Genomic DNA, 16812 nt, shown 5'->3' with positions numbered 1-16812 from the left:
GAAGAGTTGGGGGGCTTTCATTGGTACGATCTTAAAATAGATGAAACGTTAAGGGTGGATCCTTACAATTGAAAAAAGCAGGTGAGATAAACATGCTATATGTATAATTTTCTATTTAAAGTTTCTTCATCTAATACACATTTTATCATCCAAATCCTTATGGCCTCTTTCCATGCCATTGAAGAATGTCTCTAATTCTGTAAAGTGTGGAACTGCCAGTTTCCTTTTAGTAGCAGTATAAACATCATTCCAGGCTACCTATACTAAGCCCTCCTACACTATCTGAACACAAATACATCAATCTGTTTCTCTCACGTTTACACGGAGAAAGGTTGCTTATTGCCAATAGATTAAATGCAAATTCTTAGTATGCATTTAGGATTGCCTGGGCATAGGGCTCTCCCTCCCCTCTCCAGAGTGAATATCTGAAACCTGTGCCAATCCCCTCTTTCCCTCAATAACAAGCATGTTATCTCCCAAATCAACCTCCCTATGGGTAAACATTGAGCTCTTGCATCCCATTCTCCATGAGACTGAGATTAAGATGCATCCATGTTACCAAATTGGTGATTATTTCCGAGTCAGCCACATGAACTGTAAATGAGATTAGACAGCTTGTAATATTGCTCATTTTCATTAGTTTTCATCAGCATGAGAATGGATGAAAGGCTGTCTCATTCTCTCCCCTCGTTATCAACTTTCGCATAAAGATGATATATATTTTAATGGCTGCAGTTTTCTAATACATCACCAAGCTATATGAATTTGACCTTTCACAATGATGCTGGGGATCTTTATTGACTTGCTATTGTTGGCTAATTGTGTTTTCCGAGACAAAGGCACAGGAAAATATTCTGCTTATCCATGGAGATGCCATTACAAAGAGTAACTGTACAGTTTGTTGTTATTCCTTGGGAAATTCTGTCTGTCTGTCTGCTTTTCTAGGTGCAGTCCTGTTCATTAACAAAGAATACCTGAAATGCCATCAAAAGGTTTTCAGAATTTCTCCCTCAAAGGTCATTTGCAACTGAGGAAAGTGTATGAAAGACGTAAACATATATGCTTCTATTAAAGTTATAGCCTTACACTCATACCTGCGCTTTTGAACAGGAAAGAAAGCATAACAATGCAGTAATAAATCTAAATGAAAACAAATATACAAAAGCACAACCTGGAAAAAGATGATATTCATTTTCATAGGCAAGTATCTCAAACGTCAATGTCATTTTTCATCATGATGGAAATAGCCATGGAAATAATAAAGAAGGGTCACATAACCTTAGATTAGTCACATTTGCACTTCTGTATCATCCATAAGGTTGGAGAACAAATTCAGCTGTGTTCACATTTAAAAGCAAACTTACCTAATTATTTTTTTCCAAAACAAAACATGAACTGAAACACAGTCACTCTTCGAAATTGCGGTTCTTTGAATTTTGCAATGTAGTTCTCCAGCCAAATATTGTGTACGGAAATGCATATGCCATGGGGAAATGTGTATATATGTGTATACATAACATACAAGAAAGACCTTATATTCAAGGAAGTTGATTTACAAAAAGGTGTTCACCTGTCAATGACCAATGTCACAGTGACATCAGGTATCATTGTTGGGACTTCAAAGCACCACACATGGCTCACAAAGAGCTCTGCAGAGTGCCTTGAAGTGCCACTGATCAACCAGCTTGAAATCATCACCTGACAGCTGATGGGTGGTGAACTCAAGCCTGCTTTCTGCAATGATCAGCTGCACCCTTGAGTTGTCCTTGTGGAGCTCAGTTGCACAGTTGGTCTGGCCACATAGCCATCTGCTCTGTGCCTGTTGCCACACACCCAAGGGCCCACTTCACGCAGTTACCTAGCAGTAAGCTCCATCACACTCAGTAGGGCTGAGGAGGCACACGTAGGTTTGTCCTGCAAAAGTTCTACTGGTAAATTCACATCTGGTGTACAGTAAACTCTTTTAGCAACAAAGTCCAGCTTCATCTAAACTTCAAGCCAGGCCCTTCCTGGGGAACGATTTAGGACACCCCTTTCTTCACTGACCTCAGACAGTTGGATACTGGCTATCATCTTCTGAAACTTTATTCCCAGATTTGGTGTCAGCCTCTTCCTTCAGCTGAGCAGTAACAAGTAGGGAAAGAAAATAAGAAAGGGACCTAAAGGGTAGGTCAAGAAGCAACAGCTTTAAATGGTGGTAGTGAAGATTTACATTAAACAATAAGGCATGTGTCTTTACTGGAGCAGCTGGACAAAGGGTTAAGTCTGTTGAGACAATTGAGGTCAGTGGAGGATAAAGGCTGTGGAAAGGCCCCTGTGAGGGGTATGACTTTGAAGCATTGGTGTGAAATGCATTATAGATTACAACGACCACTTCTATCTCAGTTTCTGTAGTTCTGTGAGAGTCAAGTGCCTCACTCTCGAGGAAGAGTTCACAGCAATTAGATAACACAGTGCAACATGTGGCTTTGAAAAATCCATGCAGTCTTTTCAACCTGAAGGATGGAAGATATTTTAGCAAGGGGGTGGTAGTGGAACGGATACAATAAATCCTCAGGTCTGACAGTTACAAAAATAAATCAGCTGAAGCTGAGAAGAATATGAAAATGATACTTTCATTTCTTGAAAGGGGGCCGTGGTTGAGGGTGATATTAAGTTTCAAAAAATGTAATGGATTATTAAACTGACAAAGTTTCTTTCCTCCTGCAGGCAACAGTCTGGAAGGTCCCACTTAAATCAGACTAATGGGGTAAAAATTCCCGTGCAATGCACTATGTCGAACCTCGCATAGTTGAGAAATTAAATGCCAAAGGGAATGACTACACAAAGGGGCAGGGGAAGAAAAAGAAAGGAAGAACTCTTACATTTCATACAAATTGATGTATCAAACTGAAATAACAGAATTATGTGACAGCGTAGGTTGACAATAGCAGCTATAAAGATATACAAGATAAATAGCTGTAGTGTTCCACATTAGGACAACCAGAGGCACCAGGTTCTCCAGAGGATTGGGGGAGCTGACGCAACATCACATGGCATCTTGATGTCACATGCATGACATCGCACAACATCGCAAGGAGCCAGGGGGCAGAGCAAAACACCCTCTGAAAATACCTTGGGGGGACTGAAACTGCCTTGGCCCCTAGGAGTCAGTGCCTATAAGGGCAACTAAAGCTGTTTCAGTGCAAAATTTGGGCCTGGAACCAGACTGAAATGGATCGAGAGAATGTGCTTCCTCTAGGCCAATCTGTGATGCATTTACTCTGCTCTGGGGTAATAGCAGTGAATATTCAGTCACTCACTGAACTCTCCTCTGGTGTGTTTCTGTCTGTTTGTGCTGCAGAACAATCTGACCTACACTCATGCAAGAAGGGAGTGTGTGTGTGTGTGTGTGTGTGTGTGTGTGTGTGTGTAGAGGGGAAACGCCGAAATTATATGTCATTATTCAGTCGCATAACTTGATCTCAATTATATCGTCTCTGCCTGTAATCCGTTTTCTCCAATGTGTGCATGCATCTGCATATATGAGACAACTCATTGATATGCCACATTGCAGAGATAGATGCAGAATGGGAGGGTTTACATTTAAATTTAATCGCAAAGGGTTCATCAAACCTACAGACTTTAAAAGCCAGAAAAAGAGAGAGAGAGAGAGCCACATTATATCTCATTTATGTTAATTAAATATATTCAACACGACCAAATCCATGTGGCATATATTTGGCACAATGTGAAGGGAAGTTTTTTCTTGCTGCCTGCCTGGCAAGTCCTGCTGCCTGCATGTTTCCGTTTACCCTTAAAGTGGCACCACTTTAATCAGACAAAACTGTTGACAAATAATAACCCATATTTAATGGCATTATGAAATATTTATACAGGCATATGTGGGTTGGGAGTCAATGAAGTGCTAAAAACAACCTTATTTTATTATTGAAAGACCTACATTGGCTCCCAGTACGTTTCCGAGCACAATTCAAAGTGTTGGTGTTGACCTTTAAAGCCCTAAACGGCCTCGGCCCAGTATACCTGAAGGAGCGTCTCCACCCCCATCGTTCTGCCCGGACGCTGAGGTCCAGTGCCGAGGGCCTTCTGGCGGTTCCCTCATTGCGAGAAGCAAAGCTACAGGGAACCAGGCAGAGGGCCTTCTCGGTAGTGGCGCCCACCCTGTGGAACGCCCTCCCAGCAGATGTCAAAACGATAAACAACTACTTGACATTCAGAAAACATCTTAAGGCAGCCCTGTTCAGGGAAGTTTTTAATGTATGATATTTTAGTGTTTCCTGGTTTCTATGGAAGCCGCCCAGAGTGGCTGGGGGGGCCCAGCCAGATGGGCGGGGTATAAATAATAAATTATTATTATTATTATTATTATTATTATTATTATTTATTTTATTTTATTTTATATGGTTTGTAGGCCTGTTCACATTTTTAAAACTACGAAGCTCTTCTAAAAAGCCATTCAAAGGTGGTGAAGAACAATTAAAGTTAATGCCAAGAAAAGTTTCGGGATTAAATGCAGTGCATTGGATAAAGTTACTGACAGATTTCTTACAGAATCTTTTTTTTTTTTAATTAGTAGATAATGAAGCTCATTACAATAATTGCAACATTAATCCTCACAGACCTCTCCCGAGTGAAGGCTGGAATTATTAACCTGATTATGGGTGTGAAATGAATTTTCAGGAGTCCCCCTCCCAGCCCCAAAATTTAGGTGAATTTCTCACTGTGAGGTAAAAGAAGAAAATCACAATGTTTGCCTTGAAAATTGCCCAAGAGAGTGTCAGATATTTCTGAAATTGTTGACCCACGTTCTCATCAATTAGCAGCACATGAAGAAACCTTATCTTGCATGGATTCCTACATAGTTCCATTCTACCCTTTCTCCAACAATAACCTGAGGGGTATTTCTTTACAAAATATATATCCTCTACCCCCCATATTCACAAGAAACACAAGAGGTTTTCATCCATTTTGTTGTACTTCCCTTTTACCTGGAGCAGATGGTATTCAATAATAATAATAATAATAATAATAATAATAATAATAATAATAATACCCTGCCCTCCCTACTCCCACCATTTATATATACATATTGTGTGATTTCCCTCCTTTTATGATGTTTTTATTTTCATTTGTCCAAATTATTTCCTCTTTCCTCCTAAATCATCGTCCCTTCCTTCATGCTGTTTCTTGTCTCCTCAAAGAAACATGGCTTGGTATTTAAAAACCTGTGTTGCTTTAAAGTCTCAGCACTTTAATGGCAGGGCAGTGCCTTTCTTTTCCAAAGTGCTTTCGTCAGCTTAAATTAAAATGACATATGTAATTCTGTTTTGCTGTTTATGCCCTTATGGCTAAATGAGTATAGTTTTACAGAGATGGCAAACACATACTGTTTTTCATTGACATTGACTGAAAACCACTATTTGTGTACATTTGATAAAATGGACCAGCGCTGCAACATTCAGATGACAGTGGAAACCAGTGGACAATCAAATTCTGATCTGAGACTCAGTAGAAGAGAAGAATAGATTTTTTTGCTAGATAATTCAAATTTCTAAAGCAGGGGTGGGGAATCTGTAGCCCTCCAGATGCTGCTGAACTACAATTCCCATCAACCCTTGCCATTGGCCATGTTTGCTGGGGAGTTGGAACCCAACTGAAGGACCACAGGTTTCCCATTCCTGTTTGAAAGCATCTTCAGTGGGAAAGAAGAGGCAGAACAAGGAAAACAGGGTTGGGTTGGGCCCTTACCTTCTGAGAAAGGAGCAGGTTTACCTTACTTCTAGTGGTATCTCCAAGTGGTCCATTTGACATTTTCCTATATAACTTAAACAGCTGCTGTTCAGCTGAAACTCAAGTGCTACACTCAGCCTTTATGTGTCTGCCAACCAGACACTGTTTAGTATTCATGCAATTTAATCAAAGTGTTAAAGTTATATAATAATCAGTGAAGAAACAGTGGCTGGTCTCCACAAGTGGAGACACGTTGTACCCTCACCCACCAGGATCAGTTTTTTCTACACACATTCCACCTAAGGTTCTTGGCTTCATAGGGAGATCTGTGTTCTGTTAGAACAATCTCTAACTAGGGGACCAAAAATGTCAAGGTGGCCTATTGCCAGAGAGGAGAGTAAAATACAAACTCCAAATGACTTCAACCATTAATCCCAGCTAGCTCAGCTCACAACTCAAAATGCACGGTGACAAGCTGTCTTAGCAATTTTCATAGACATCCAGACAGAGGAAGGGGGAGCACATTAAATGGCACATCCACCATAGATACGGACAGAGAAGAATTCCAGGGAAAATCCTCCATGTTACTCAAAGATATATGAAGTGGTCACCCAATAAACAATAAATAAATTCTTCCATTTTTATCATAGCTATTTTTCTCCCTAAACAGATCTCACTGTAAAGGCTGTGAATCAGAGTTTGACTTTATTTGTTCATGCCGACTTTCACTTTAATTCTTGAAACTGTTGCCTGACTTAATTACAACTGCTTCTGGTACAGTGATACTATGAATTTCACATACTTCTGTAGAAACAGTTTGAGCAAAGAATAGCATTGCCATGGGGGGGATTTCACCCCATCACTGCAACTGATCACCTCTGTGGTGCTCTCCTTGGTGCTGATATCCAGCCTCTTCCAGCAGTGAAGAATACTATACAGTGGTACCTCTGGTTATGTACTTAACTCGTTCTGGAGATCTGTTCTTAACCTGAAACTGTTCTTAACCTGAAGCACCACTTTAGCTAATGGGGCCTCCCGCTGCTGCCGCATGATTTCTGTTCTCATCCTGAAGCAAAGTTCTTAACCTGTGGTACTATTTCTGGGTTAGTGGAGTCTGTAACCTGAAGCGTATGTAACCCAAGGTACCACTGTACTGCTAAGAGTTCCCCAAGGTTCACAAGACAATAAACATTCAGAGGTTATTATATCATAAATATTATAAGAAAGCAACTTCAGTCCACCTGAACAAGGAGTTTCAATATGTTTTATGGCTTCTACAGGTCACCCTTTCCCTAAGTCACCCTTCTCCATAAATGCAAGCAGGAAAACACTCATGCTCACACCATAAAGCTGTGTCAGCTCCCTGTCCACACATGTCCCTCTAATATGTCCATAGGGCTAACCCCAAATTTATAGGGTGTCATGGGGCAGAACCAATACATGTATGTTCTGTACAATGTGGGAATGTGCATTTTCTTACTCATAAGAATAATGCATAAAAAGGGAAAGTATTGTGCAGCTCTCTGTTGTATCCTGGAAGGATATCTTTGCTAGTCCCTTACAGCAAAATCAAGGCAGTCTTGTAAAACTAACAAATTCATTACAGCAGAAGCCAGGGATAGGGAGCCTGTTGTCTTCCAACTCCCATCAGACTGAGCCAGCATGGCCAATGGTCAGGGATGGTGGGAGCTGTAGTCTAACTACTTTTGAAGGTCCTCTGGAAGATAACAGGTTTTCCAGCCTTGGAATAGACATTCAAGGACCAGATGTGTGAAGCGCAATTCTAAGCTGAGTAGGAGCTATAGATGACTAGTGTGCTGCCATTTTCTCCTCTAGATTTTCCCTTTAATACAGTATTCCTTTATAATTGTCTGGCCTCCTTTTTACCTGATTTTTCACATCATTGAGCGGTTGTATCATAGGTATTTGGCTGTAGCAGATGGGTCTTGTGGTGTGTTCTGCATGGAAGCTGGACAAATAGACCAGTCTCTACACAAAATAATAAATGAGAACAAATCTCACATCAGAAATGGCTCTATCCAGATGCCAGCAGGAGAATATTTCAACGCATCAGGACACTCTGCAAGTGACCATTTGTTAACAAAGGCACTTCAAAGGGAAACTTCGGCGTGAAACTTGGTGCATTATAATTCATCAGGATATTCAATCACCAGCTGAATTGAGAATTTTTATCATGCTGCATATGTTAATCTAACAGTGTACACTTCTCCTATCACCAGCCCTGCCTTATCAATTGTCACCGTAACCATTTTGCTTTCACATAATTATCACTGCTCTTTTTGCATATCATTTCCCTCTGACCTCATTCATTTGCATTCCCACCACACACCCCAGCATCTTGTGCAGAGATGCCTGCACATTATGTATAAGACAAGGTGGCCTCTTCTCCATGAAAGCTTATGCCATAATAAACAGTAATCTTTAAGCCATGGGTGGCTAACTTGTGGTTTTCCAGAAGCAGAACAATTCTGCTCATGACCATGCTGCCTGAAGCTGATGGGAGTCCAGCAGCATCTAGAGGGCCAGAGGTTAGCCACCTTTGCTATTTTTATCCCCTTGCCAGATATCTTGGATCATTTGCCAGGATTCCACCCCCTGCTTTAAACCTGTGAATGCCCACCAAGATTATGAAGACTGTGATGGTTTACACGGTCATTTCTTCTAGAAAGAAGGAACTTCTGGTTTTCCCAGAGGGTTATTGGTTGACTTTCAGCTCAATTTATTCTCTGATTTGCTTCCTGAATGTGCACATAAACCAGAGCCTAAAATGAGTTCAGAGATTGTTTTCCAGGATTACTGATCATGTGAACCATTATTATTGGTTTCTTACAGCTAGAGAGAAAAAAAAGAGTTTGCACCAGCATGCCTGGTTCAAAGGGGAGGGAGTTATACATTTTATACATTCTACATTTTCTTTGCCAGACAATGAATGAAATATGAGTATGTGATGGGAAAACAACGTGTGATATTCAGAGAGCAGTATATTATCTATTCAAAAAACTGAAGAAATCAAGTTTATATTCTTCCTGATCACATTCTTTGGAAAGAAATATTTCTAAATTCAAATTATCGGAATAACTGCACAGTGCAAGCCCCGGCTCAGTACTAAGTATGCTCACTTATGTAACACAAACTCACAATGTGATGTGTTCTGACAAAAGTTTCATTTCATTTCATTTGTTTTTATTTCTGGTATATAGCTCCAGTCATTTAATTTTACCTTCAATTGTTCTCTCTCTCTTTCTCTTTTGCTTCTGCTTCATTCAATTTTCATTTGGTTTTCATTTTTACGTAGATTGCAGCAGAGCCCCAGCATGTCTTCTGATGCTTAGAACTTTGTTGTTTTTGGTCTAAGATTGCATGAATTCCCCAGGTTTTCTACCACTTCCTGAAAGCATCAGACATATTTTAGACAGATTGGAGAATGTGCCCTAATTTACAGACTGAAGACAGTGTCCAATGAAAACACAGAATGAACAATGAAAAAGGGGACGAGGTCCTTTAAAACTTCCCATTGCTTAATGCTTCAGATTGCAGTTTTCATTGCCCCACAGAACATTCTCTGAATACATCCATTTGCTAAGCAATGCAAGACAATGCTTCAAAGAGCCTTTGCAGATGTTGATAATGCCCTGTGCTCCACATTAGACAGTTTTTACATTTTTATTTATTTGCTTATATTTACATTCTGCCTTTCTTCCATTGTGTGTCCTGTCTCTTTATTCTGGACTGCATTCAAATAGATTGTAGGTGCTCCTTAAATGTTGATACCATTATCAATGGGAAGTGTTTTCTGTGGGTTCATCAGTCTGTGCTAATGTAATTTATGCAGCACAGTCCTAGGAAACTCTACTCAGGAGTAAGCCCAGCTGTGTCCCTATTAGTGAATTAAGGATGGCAGACTTATATTTATTTTTATATATCTTTAGAGAAGTACAGTTGTAGGCAGAGTAAATGAGTGGGTCTTTTCCATCAAATGGGTGCTTTACAGCAGAGCCTTCCAAACTTTTCATGTTGGTGACACACTGTTTAGACATGCATTATTTCATGACAAAGTAATTCAGTTTTACTAGCAAACCGGAGGTTAACCGAACCCATTCCCAGCCCTTGGAGAAGTGCTGGGATTGTTTGCATAACACACCTACACGCTGCAGCAGACCCACAAACATGACAAGATATACAGTTTGGAAAGCTCTGCTCTATAGAGAGAAAGAAACTGATCCCATTGAAAAGTTTCTTGGAATCAGCCCTCCCTATGTGTTGGCAGGCCTTTAAAAGTGATTCTAACACTTTGGGATGAAGCCCCAGAAATATCTCCCCTTGCTCTCCTGTAACACTTAAAGGACACCACAGTCGGTGTTGTTTGCAAAAGGATTTAAAGCATTTGAATTAAACTGTGAAATCAGCAAGACCATCAAACCAACTTTTCACAGGTTACTCGACTCTCAACTATATTTCAAAGAAATCATATTGCCACCCTTTCCCCCGCTTTGGTGACATTTTCAGCTTTCTGCTCAGTGCTTGTACAATTTTCTGGAAGTGCTTTCAGACAGGCTATGATCATATTTCAAACATCAATGCATAAACAACAGTTCTAAAACACCTACTGTGTTATGCTGGGTGATAAATAATTCTTAAAAGTTCTGGATAACTTAAGAGTTTTTTACTCTTTACAATGGGAATTGGTTTCAAGAATACAATTGGAATATCTTTACGTTATAACGGCAGCAATTAACCTGAAAACTTTTCAAAATAGATCCCGTATTTCATCATGGAAATCTGCAAAATGGGAGGGAACAGAAAATCAGGCAACTGCATTAAACAGGAGTAAATATGGGGAAGGTGTGTTATATCTGTCATGGGTTTTTGGAGTATTGCAATTCTAATGGCTCCCATCCCATTCCAAGGGGTGTATTTATCCTGGCCATATCCCAAAGATTTCAGTACTTTAGCAGCATATTCCTTCATTGAAAAGTTATAAATGCTGGTTGCCTTAAGACTCAGATTGCTTCAGGGGGGATACAGGGTGCCAAACCAGTTTTAGAAACCGCCGCACACAAGGAGCACAGTGACATTATCATTTGATCCAGAATGTTTATGCTGACACCTTCCAAAAGACCCAATAAAAGTGTCTCATGGAATGCAGATTGTTTGGGTGATTTATCCAAGCAATATATACATATATCATGTGGTCTGTGTGTTTCAATATTAATACCTCAATAAAGCATGTCACTCCTTGTGTGAAACTTCTCTCCTTTTTCAGGCAGAAAAATTATGCATTGTGAAACTTTGTTAGTGTTTTCCTCCCTTTCGACATAAATGAACTCTGACAAGAGAGGGTCTATGCGGAAGACTGACATTAGTCATTCACAAATTGATACACTTCCCCTCAGGTTCTGACAGAGAAGGCAATGTAAACTATTAGAGCATTCGTAACCAGCCCATTGAATTTTCCTTGATGTGCACTCACATTTCTTTTAAAAAGCTACATAAAAGAATTTTTAAGGGCCCAATGCCAGATTTTCTCAAATTGAAAGATAATTGTTCTTTGCAATTATAAATAGACCAAACAAAATAAAACAGATAATAATGGAGCCATTGTGATGTAGCAGAAGGTTTGAATTTAACTTGGAGAGATCTGGGTTTAAACTCACACTCAGCCATGATGCTCCCCCAAATGATCTTGGGACAGGCATATTTTGGGCTAATCAACCTCACATAGGGCACTTGTGAGATTAAAATGGGATAATCTAAACTATGGTGTTCAGAGACCCTTGGCCAAAGGGTAGGATAGAAATTAGATACCATATAGGTACCGTAATTGCATACTGTGGTATTCTAAACCCTCTTATCTTGGAGTTAGCTTTATTGAATCCAATAGGACTTCTTTCTGTGGAGATATGGTCAGGACTGCACTACAATTCCAGGTAACTGTTTATATGACCACAGCCTAGCTTACATTTAAAGTCATGCAGAGGGAATAAATGAAAGTCCTTTTAGTACTAATCTAGCCACCACCAAATATATTTTTCCTACAATTTACATTGACTGCGAAATATTTTACTACATAAAAACAAACCCACTGAAGTAGCATTGTTGCATGGAATTTGTCATAGATGGTTTCAGACTGAGTTGTTTCTTTCCCCTAATTAATACCCACTTACCCAGCAGAGGAGTGATCAGTTAATATTACAGATATGTACAGTGACAGAATTAATTGTGCACAGTTCACAGCTATTATCATTAATATAATTAAGGCCAATTTCATTTTCCTAATGAGATCATCTTTAAAGAGGCCGGGAAAACCACTGGTGACAGTTTAGGTGTCCATCTTGGCTGGAATGGAAATCAAAAGGAGATTCAACGGTCAGAGAGAGGAAGTGAAATTGATATCTTGATTTTTAAAGTATTCCTGTGTTATCCAACACATTTTCAGCAATGAATATTGCACACCCTATGGACATGGGAGGGGGGAATCCCCCAAAATTTCACTGAGACTTATCTAAAGTTTGTGTAGGAGATTATACTAATCTTATCAGAATTATTTCACTTTTCTTAGTCTTGCGAAAGCTCTTTCCTTTTGAGAGTCTTCAGATGCTTTTACTGGGTGAAAACCTTATCTTGCTCTTCTGATATTGCTGAAAAGTTGGTGAAAATTGGTGACAGGTCTACTTTGCCCATCAGCCAAAATTATAACATTAGTTAATGAGTGTTTTAGGGAAGGCTTATCAACTTGCTTTCTCACTATGTACAAAACATATTATGATGTCAATGTAAAATGTAAATTTGAATCTCTTTTGGTTTGGTATGGTCCCAGGGGACAGAGTAATGGAGATGACTATGAAGAGAAAAAGGGACGTGGGTGGTGCTGTGAGTTAAACCACAGAGCCTAGGGCTTGCTGACCAGAAGGTCAGCGGTTCAAATCCCTGCAACGGGGTGAGCTCCCAATGCTCTGTCCCAGCTCCTGCCAATCTAGCAGTTCAAAAACACGTCAAAGTGCAAGTAGATAAATAGGTACCACTCCAGTGGGAAGGTAAACGACGTTTCCGTGCGCTGCTCTGGTTTGCCAGAAGCGGCTTAGTCATGCTGGCCACATGACCTGGAAGCTGTATGCCGGCTCCCTCAGCCAATAAAGCGAGATGAACGCCGCAACCCCAGAGTTGTCCGTGACTGGACCTGATGGTCAGGGGTCCCTTTACGAAGAGAACAGAGTTGTTGTGCTGGATTAAGTCAAAGGGCTACCTAGCATCTTGTTTTCCACAGCCGACAACCATATGCCTCTGGGAAGCCCACAAGCTGGATGTAAGGGCAGTAGCCCCCATGCGCTGCTGTTCCATGGAAGCAAGTGGTATTCAGGTATATTATGCCTCTGACCTTGGAATTAGCATACACCCATCAAAACGAGTAAGCATTGGTAACCTTATTCTCCAGCAACAATGCTACTCTCTTCGTTCCCCCACAATGCACCAGGTCCTGGTGTAACCCTGACATTTGTCCCACCATGGTGGGTGAAGATGTTGGGCCTGTGATTTTTGCACCTTAAACCTGAATGTGGAGGACTACACTATATACCTGAAATGATGAAATGATCACTGGAAATGACCTGTGGCTACAGATGCTTCCTGGGGATTAAGATACACTAGGTTTTGTTCCAATGTCATCTGTCCATCTCCCTTCTTTCCATTAAAGGCACCAGCATCTTCAAGTCATAGGATCAATCCTTTATCTCTATTTCAGCAAGCTCTCAAGTTCTTCCAGCTGATCCAAAATAACTGTGCTCAGAAGTATGTTCAACTTAATTCAGTAGGATTTACTTCCTGATAGGTATTCTGAAGTCTGCAGCCTAAGATGAATTCTTTCTCCATTCACAGTATTGGAGATGGTTTGTTGCTTTGCAAGCAGAAAATTGGTATGTCCTCTGATTTTGCATTTGAACATAAGTTTCTGTTTTTTCCCCTTCTCTTATTATTTTTTGTTAATTCTTTTAATTGTTAATCTTTGATTGACACATAGTTACCAAAATCAGTTATTTAACACCCTTGATCTTAAGTCATTCAGCATCAGCTTCCTATTGGTAATCCAGATGATTTATGGTTACCAGACCATACACAACAGAAGTGGGAGTTACCAGAGTAGAAGTGGGGGTACTCCTGTCCAGATATGGGTGCAGCTGGGCTACCTGTTGAAGGTGACGGAAGGCACTTCATGCCACCAAGTCTACCTGGGTCTCAAGCAACAGTAGTGGATCCAGAGGTATCCTTGATCAAGAAATAATAGCTGTAAAGAAATATTCTATAGCTAAACCCTGGGAGAAAAAGGTGCCACCAATATAATGGTTTTCACTCAAGGGAGCCACAAAGTTAACAAAGCTCTAAAACTAAACTGGAATTATCTATGCCACCCAGTATTCTCCACTTCTGATGGGACTGTACTTACCTCACCATGAGAGAAGTTTGCCCTTATTTCTTTTGCGTAGACAGGCGGAGTCCCCAGATCCCAAGCGCCCCCCCCCCCCCCGTCATGTGGAATAACGACTTAAGATTAAATTGGCCACAACTTTATTAAATTTCAAATGTGGGTAGACCTTGGCTCAGGCATTGGGCGTTCTCCCTCCCCAGTCCCCAGCCGGGGACCTAGGGAGCATCAGGGTTATCCAGTGTGGGGGGGGATGGGCCGGCTCTGGAGAACATATGTTCAAGCAGAGATAGCCGCCCCCGTTACGCTGCCGCCGCAGGGGAGAGCAATGACGACCTTTCGGCGTATGGTCAAAGCCTCCCTTCAGAAACCCCTTTAACAGGGAACCCTGGTATCACCGCTGCAAAGAGGAAGATGGACAAAAGGATTCCGCCCAAGGCCTGATACCGCCAAAGTTGTGACGTTTTGCTACGGGAAAGGCGAAACCTGCCAATGCAGGGAAATTCCTTTCCGGCCCTTTGACAGTGACCTTAACGTAGCAGAGCCCGCATACCTGTGAAGAAAAGTTAACCTGCAAAACCTGTGAAGAAAAGTTAACCTGCAAAATAAGGCATTAACTGAGGGTGGGTAGGGTGGGAGAAGCTCTGGAGCCAAGTGAGGATTCCCAGGTAAGAGCCTCCCTCTATTGTGTGGGCAGGTAATCCCCCCCTACCTGGCCTGATCTCTTTGGCAATGCTTCTGCCAGGTGGGATTGGACAACTGACTGAGGTAGGTGGAGACCTCCAGGTATCCCACCTGAGGGAAGGCAAAGCCAAGCCTATGCTGTTGGAGCCGCTCCAGATCTAGGGGCTGCACGCGTCCACGCAAAGGGCGCCCCCCGTTTTATGCGGGGAGCGGTCATTGTATATACATTACATTTACTTAATCTCTTCCCCACCCCCCAACAGCAAATAATATCACCCCTGTAGGTTACCTCAGTTGGAAGAGCATGAGGCTCTTAATCTCAGGGTCTTGGGTTCAAGCTCCATGTTGCGTACAATATTCTTGTATTGCAGTGAGTTGGACTAGTTGATCATTATGGTCCCTTCCAAACTGATGATTCTATCATTCTATGAATTCATACTGTTCAGAAATGCTGATTCGTTTTAAATTAAGCCTGACATTTTGCTGTGTTTGTGTCATCCTATTTTTATCCCAAATAAATCTGTGGTGGTTCTCTGTGAAGCCTAAAAGAGGGCTCCTATTCATAAACCTCACATGGCTGAAATCTTTGGTTATTTTCTTCATACCACAAATGACCTTTATTGATGTTTCTGCATTTTGTTCCCTTTTTACATTATGCATTATCTCTGGTCAGCACCAGTTCCCTCCTTGCTTATAGTGTTTTCTCAGTAAAGTGACATTTCAATTTACCTTCCTATATGTTTTGCATGTTAAGTGTGCTTTAAAACGGAACCACTCTGTGGACATTTTCCCTCCAGAAAGCTCTGGCAAAAAACATGTTTGGATATGTCCATGTCTGCATCTTCTCACCTAATGTCAGGTAAGGGTGATGCTAGGTGAAGGTCCCTTAGGCACCTCTGAAGGTGAACAGGGTTGTTGTGGAACCTGTGGGCAGGATATGGATCACCCTTGGGACTCAGACTCAGAAAGGCTGACTCAAAAGCAGGTGTTTAAGGAAAGGAACCTCCCTCCATGGCCAGGGGCTAGCTCATCCAAATAAATGCAGAGTGGGATTCAATGAGTGATTCCCATCAGTAGAAGCCCTGAGTAAGGGCTTCCCCTTGCAAGCAGGGATTTGCCCCTTCTCATCCCCCCATGCACCCCCAAAATTTGCTCAGGAGTGGGTAGGAGAACCCCAGAACAGGCAAGCAGGCGAGGAGAGGGGTGTGGCCATTCCCTCTAGCAAGCTGATGGAACAATCACATAAGCACAATGTTGAATCCGTCCCACAGGCTGGTCGGCTGAGGTCTCCTAAGAGTGAGCTTCTCCTACAGAAATTGATCCCTGCAGATCATAGTGTTAAGTTAATAAAATGTGGAATCAGTTCATGTTTTATTAACTCAACAACATGATCTGTCTAGATTCTTTATTTTAGGCTCTGGTGGCAAATAGATTTTTCTTTTTTCCATGAATTATCACAATGTAACCACCCCAACCCTGGAAAAATTATCATGGCCACAAACCCTCTCTAATTTCAGACAAGGTCATTCTCATGATTGCTTTTGGCAAATCATCAACAAGGCAGACATTTCGAAGTCAGGTCTAAGCAAAATCATCGTCACAATCAGCAGAGCTGTGATAAAATCTATTTTTCTTGAGTTTTCCACTGTCATCAAAGAGGATTCTATTTTCCTGTCTTTTATTCCAGGGCATATTATTTATTATTATTATTATTATTATTATTATTATTATTATTATTATTATTATTATTACATGGGTATGGGTGTTGACCTCACCTTATCATTGCAAGGTAGCCAGGGGTGATGTGTGGTTTTCTTTCTTTCTTTCTATTAAACATCTTTCCAGCTCTCAGTAGCACCCCATACCCCCCGATCGAAAAAGTCCCCTTTAGAAGGTGGTACATCATGATGTTTCCCCAGGACACTGATTGAAGCACAGGCAACCCAGTAAGGCTTCAG

At 41.1% G+C, this 16812-nt stretch overlaps 1 long non-coding RNA gene across 1 annotated transcript; it reads right to left on the bottom strand.

Moving 5' to 3' along the window:
* Positions 1-7674: 7674 nt before the first annotated feature.
* On the bottom strand, positions 7675-16805 carry LOC309363772. Its single transcript, XR_014165584.1, has 3 exons — positions 16630-16805; positions 8975-9142; positions 7675-7722 (listed from the first exon to the last, which is right to left on the bottom strand). It is a non-coding gene; the product is annotated as an uncharacterized lncRNA (long non-coding RNA).
* Between the last annotated feature and the right edge of the window lie 7 nt (positions 16806-16812).

Source organism: Podarcis melisellensis (assembly GCF_964234715.1).
Source record: "Podarcis melisellensis genome assembly, chromosome: 1".
NCBI lineage: Eukaryota > Metazoa > Chordata > Lepidosauria > Squamata > Lacertidae > Podarcis > Podarcis melisellensis.
This window is presented reverse-complemented; position numbering and strand designations above follow the sequence as displayed.